This window comes from Capsicum annuum, chromosome 9 (genome assembly GCF_002878395.1).
Source record: "Capsicum annuum cultivar UCD-10X-F1 chromosome 9, UCD10Xv1.1, whole genome shotgun sequence".
NCBI lineage: Eukaryota > Viridiplantae > Streptophyta > Magnoliopsida > Solanales > Solanaceae > Capsicum > Capsicum annuum.
Genome location: NC_061119.1, coordinates 139213653 through 139218481, shown reverse-complemented (window position 1 = coordinate 139218481; position 4829 = coordinate 139213653). Strand labels below are relative to the sequence as shown.

Below are 4829 nucleotides of genomic sequence, written 5' to 3'. Positions count from 1 at the left end.
TATTTTATTGAATTTGAAGCTTGGAGAGTATATTAATTTTGTCTTTCATGGATGAATTAGATTCTAATTTTTATATCTCTTTTCTTCATTTCCACGAGTAGCTAAATTTACCTCTTGGGGTTATGCTTGATTAGGTGGTGATTAATGTATGGATATTGATTGTTTATCCAATTAATTAGTTGTTGGTGGTGGGTTTTGCTTTTGTTCCATTTTTAATTGAGATTTGGGGGTTTTAAGCCCCAATCACCCCTGAACCCATATCATCCTTGAAAGAGGGTCTATGGGTGAGGAACAATTGTGAACAATAACTTGAGTTAGCTCATTTAATAGCATATATTAGAAATAAGAATGTTAATATAGGTAGTAGATTGGTAGATTTGATACACTTATGAGGTGTTTAAAAGAGCCCACTTGCGAGATTTGGGGTTTTATTGAAAGATTAACATCAATACCCCTAAATCTAGCCTACCCAAACCCTTGCCTAAAGTTGAATGAATAATTTACAAGTCATACATGACTCTCACTTAGAATTGCATAACCCTAAGGCTTCTCTCCATTTGGTTACACTCTTTGATATTTCAATCTCATACTAGTGTTCAAACATTGTTGTTACAAATTTACTCAAACCAAACCCTCTATTTACTTTTATTTGCTGTTTAATTTCGCACTACGAGTTAACATCTAGTTAACTACCAACACTCATAGTTTTTGAATTCTATGGCTTCACTCCTTGTGGATTTGACCTAGACTCAAAGTTGGGTAAATATATTGACGATGATATCTTTACACCATAATTTGAGTGTAAATTTGAGCGTTCTAAAAATAATGGTGCCATTGCCGGTGGGTGAAACATAGTTTTCAATATTGTGGTGTTGTTAGTGGACTTGGGTTAGTCGCAGAGTTTTGTTTACATTATTTTTTTTGTTTTTTCTCAGGTGATGATCATTGCATACACGATACCATAAGCCAACATGGTAGTAATGATGTCTCTTTTGATGAGATGGATTATCTTGAAGTTGCGGGTCAAGCTAGTGCTATTCGTATTCCACCGGTGAAAAGAAATGGAGCATTTCACGTTACTAGTGTGATGCTTCATTTAATTCAAATGAAAGAGTTATTTGGAGGCCAAACACATGAGGATGTAAATATTTACTTGAAGAATTTTATTGATGCGTGCACTCCATTTGACATAGCCCACATTTTTTAATAATTAATTTGGTTACGGCTTTTCCCATTCTCTTTGATGGGAGAAGCAGTCTTATAGTTGCGGTCTTTGCCTGCGGGATCTATCACTTCATGGGTTGAGCTCACAGATGTATTCTTGGATAAGTGCTTTCCAACTAATGGATAAAATCACACACTTTAGCCAACTTAATGGCGAACCATTGTATGAAGTTTGGCATTATTTCAATGATAAGTTAATACAATGCCCAAATCATGATGTTTCGAAGAAAATGCTTTTTCAAATTTTCTATAGGGCATTGCATCAATTGAACAAAATGGTAGTTGGTAAGGCGAACGGTGTTTCTCTTGTAAAGTTATGTTATGGTATTGCTGTGACTTTGTTAGATCAAGTGACAAAATAAAATAGAGGATGACATACAAGGGACACCGAGGTGGACGCGAGGTCCCCCGCGACATCGTTTGTAAGAAAAGAGCAAAAAAATAAGGATGAGGAAAGGGGGAAGAATATGGCTAAGGTGATGATCCAACTTGACCTTCTTACAAAACATGTAATGAGGGCTCCTCCTAAGGAAGTCAGTGCCATTGACTCCAAGAGTAATAGGGATTATGATGAAGAAGAAGCAGAGAATCTTGATGAGAAGATTCAGTTCTTGTCGAATCATTTTGGGGGTTCTCGCCCTACCTATCAAAGGCAAGGTGGGATAGAAGGTTAGAAGGATCAAGTCTGATATAGAGATTGGAGGGATAGAGATCGTGATAGAGACAGAGAGTGGAGAGTCAAAATAAGAGGCTATAACCAGTAAATACCCCCTAATTCTAAGCTTAAGGAGAAGAAGTCAAGCTTAATTGATCCAAAAAAAATTCAATAATGAAGATGTCTTAGCCTAGATTCTAATGCGTATAGAAGGGACCAAAAAATGGAGATAGAGATGATAAGTGACTTCTGTCAACTAAGCCAAATAGTGGCATCCCATTCAGCCTCCATCAAGCAATTAGAAATAAAAATAGGACAAATCTCAACTCAACTCAATGCTAGGCCAAAAGTAGGTCTACCTAGTGAAATATTAGTCAACCCCAAGAATGATGCTCATGCCATGACCATCATCACTAGAAATGGCTAAAATATTAGTGAGAAAGTGGTTGAGATGGATAATAGTCCAAATGAAAAGACACATGATAAACAAGCAAATACAAAGAGAAAGCGGCTAGAAAAAACAAGTAATGATGCTCCCAAGATCCAATGAAGTAATTGTGAAGAAACTGATAGTAGTTGAACAAAAAAAAGAAAATGAGAAAACTCCTAAAGTTATCAATGGTGATGTGCCAAAAGTGAATGAACCTCCAATTGTTCTATTGGAAAAAATCAAGATTCCTCCACAATTCCCCCAAAGTCTTAAAAAGAAAGAAGACAATACAAAGTTCAAGAAGTTTCTTGAAAAATTTAGCAACTTGTCAAAAAATATTCCATTGTTAGAAGATCTTCAAGAGATACTAGGGTATGCTAAATTCATGAAAAACTTAGTCTTAAAGAAGCGACTTCTGGACTGTGAAACTGAAATACCCCAAACTTTTGCCCTAAATAAATTCCTTAGCTTTTAAACCTTATAATCATCAAACGACTTTCACCATCACTCGTATGGTGTGGATACGGGTCTAGGACCCTAGTCATATGTTGGTCAGTGTCATATTGTCTAAGTTCTATTCAAAGTACAAGAAGACTCGATATGATTCGTATGTTCATGATATGAGAAGTATAGAGAGCATCCATTTGTTTTCTAGTATCTAGCCTTTAATGTTCTACTTAGGGTACGACTTAAAAGGTACTAGTCGAATGGTGATGGTACGAGTTAGGCTAAGGAGTCATATAGTTGATAGAATGTGGTGTCCAACTTTTTGATCAAGTTACGAGTTGAGGGTACCACTAGTATGATATGGATATGAGTTAAGGGGTCCAACTGTAACTTCTTGCATTCTTTTTACAGCTTTGAAGCTGAGGGGTCAAAGACCTTAAGACCCCACGTCTCATAGCACTATTTGGTCCATCATTCTACACTTTAGAAGATTGAAACACTCTTTAAAAACCTCTCTAGAATATTGGGATAGGGTTTCTTTAAGGTGGTCATCTAGAGGCTTAAAGATTGAAATCTCTCTGTGATTCTTCATAACTCAGGCATGTGACTCTTCCTTCATTATTAGTTCAAAAAATCATATGTTTTAAACATTGATTATGGTTCATTAACGGTGGTTTTGAAAGCCATGGTTGAGGGTTTGAATACATAATATTTATTATTGTTTTCTCATGTCTTAAATTCTGATTATACATGTTTTGATAATTTTTTTTCACATGTAGGTGCTTGGAAATTGTGATTTAAACTAAGGAGTCATGGTTAACCCTAACTTGATGGTTTTTAATTGAACAATGGTTTGATTATGGTATGACCTCAACCTTTTTGTGAAAATGTCAATGAGAACAATCTTGTCACATATGAATTATATTTTGAACTATGGCATTGTCCTATGAATGTTGATGATTGGTAAATAGTTTATGAAGGTATTGATTATCGTAATTTGATTTAAATCATAACATTGGTGGTTTAATTGACTAAATGGGTTCGAGTCCTACATGTTGAATTGAATTGAGGTCTTTGTTTAGACAATGGGTTTGAGTCCTAACGTTGACTAATAATAATTGTGGCATGTTGTACGCTTACAAGTTGGGTTGGTATGACGATACCAATGGGATGCCTTTTGTAAGTAATTGGATTAATTGTTGTGCATATGTGTAAAGAATGTTTTAATTGGGCTTCAAAGAGGGATGTGTAGCCAGGCCTTAAAAGTAGAGTCCAAAGGACTAACACTGGAAACCACACTAGCTGGTACGGGTATCTATATGTCCAGGAGGTTTGTGTCCCCTGAATTGATATATGAATGGGATATTCAAGTCCCCATATTGTATACATTGCTTAAGTCACCTTGATTTTGTCAGAAGGTTCGAGGCCCCCATAATGGCATATACGGTTATAGATATTCTCTAGTTCATGTGGCTACACGTACTGGGGCCCTTCTATCTAGGAGAGATCTGGGCCCATTTAGTTCGTGAGTGCCTTGTCATATGAAAGTTATGCTACACAACCCAGGTTAAGGTTTTAAAAGTTCATGCTAAGCCTTGTTACCTTCCCCAGCTCTCTATATATATGTATACATGTGATTGCATATGATGATTTGAATTAGTTTCGAATGATAGCATTATTTTTTCCCGTTATCCTAAGTTACATGCTAGAGCTCCAATCACTAACCATCTCTAGACAGTATATCCCTACGTGATGTTGGCCTCAGAACTTCTTCTACTTTTTTTGTGCAGTGATCAAGTGTTCGAGTGGTTCGTGAGTTGACAGTGAAGTTTTAAGATTCCATACTTTGGAAGGCTTCAGTTCTTAGTCTTTATATTCTATGTTTCAAACTTTGTTTGGACTTTGGTTTTGTCTATTGTCGAGGCATGTTCCGACATTTTATTGACTTTAGATTTGTAGAGGATTTGTTGGATTACTATGGACTTGGGTGTGTTGTTTGTTGGTTCAGCTCGGTGATGGATGGTTGTTTGATTACCGGTGTTTGGTTTAGACATTTCATGAATAAATATTATC

The 4829-nt window shown here is 36.1% G+C and overlaps 1 non-coding gene across 1 annotated transcript; it reads right to left on the bottom strand.

The window, feature by feature from the left end:
* Positions 1-1337: 1337 nt before the first annotated feature.
* LOC124887504 lies at positions 1338-1443 on the bottom strand. The gene has a single exon (XR_007045277.1). It is a non-coding gene; the product is annotated as a small nucleolar RNA R71 (small nucleolar RNA).
* Positions 1444-4829: the final 3386 nt, after the last annotated feature.